The sequence below is a fragment of the Penaeus monodon genome, chromosome 24, assembly GCF_015228065.2.
Source record: "Penaeus monodon isolate SGIC_2016 chromosome 24, NSTDA_Pmon_1, whole genome shotgun sequence".
Lineage (NCBI taxonomy): Eukaryota > Metazoa > Arthropoda > Malacostraca > Decapoda > Penaeidae > Penaeus > Penaeus monodon.
This window is the reverse complement of record NC_051409.1, coordinates 23,363,317-23,363,633: the sequence shown is the minus strand read 5'-3', so window position 1 is coordinate 23,363,633 and position 317 is coordinate 23,363,317.

Sequence of the window (317 nt, the reverse complement as noted above, 5' to 3'; positions counted from 1 at the left end):
CATTTACAGATTCCACCTTTATATTAAAATGAGATATAGAAATACATACCTTATGCATGTATACGCACACACATATGGTAAATAGATAAATAGATATGGGTACTGTATAATAGAAAGATAAACAAAGACGTAGGGAAATAAAATTATGTGAAATGCATCTATTTGAATGTAAACATTTTTATTTTTATTTTTATATACAGTCTATATGTGTGTGTTGTGTGGGCTGCGGGCACGTATTTATGTGTACATAAATGTTTAGTACAGTGTTATTACACTTACATTATTTGAGTTGAAAATTTTCCAAGATAATGAGTAAA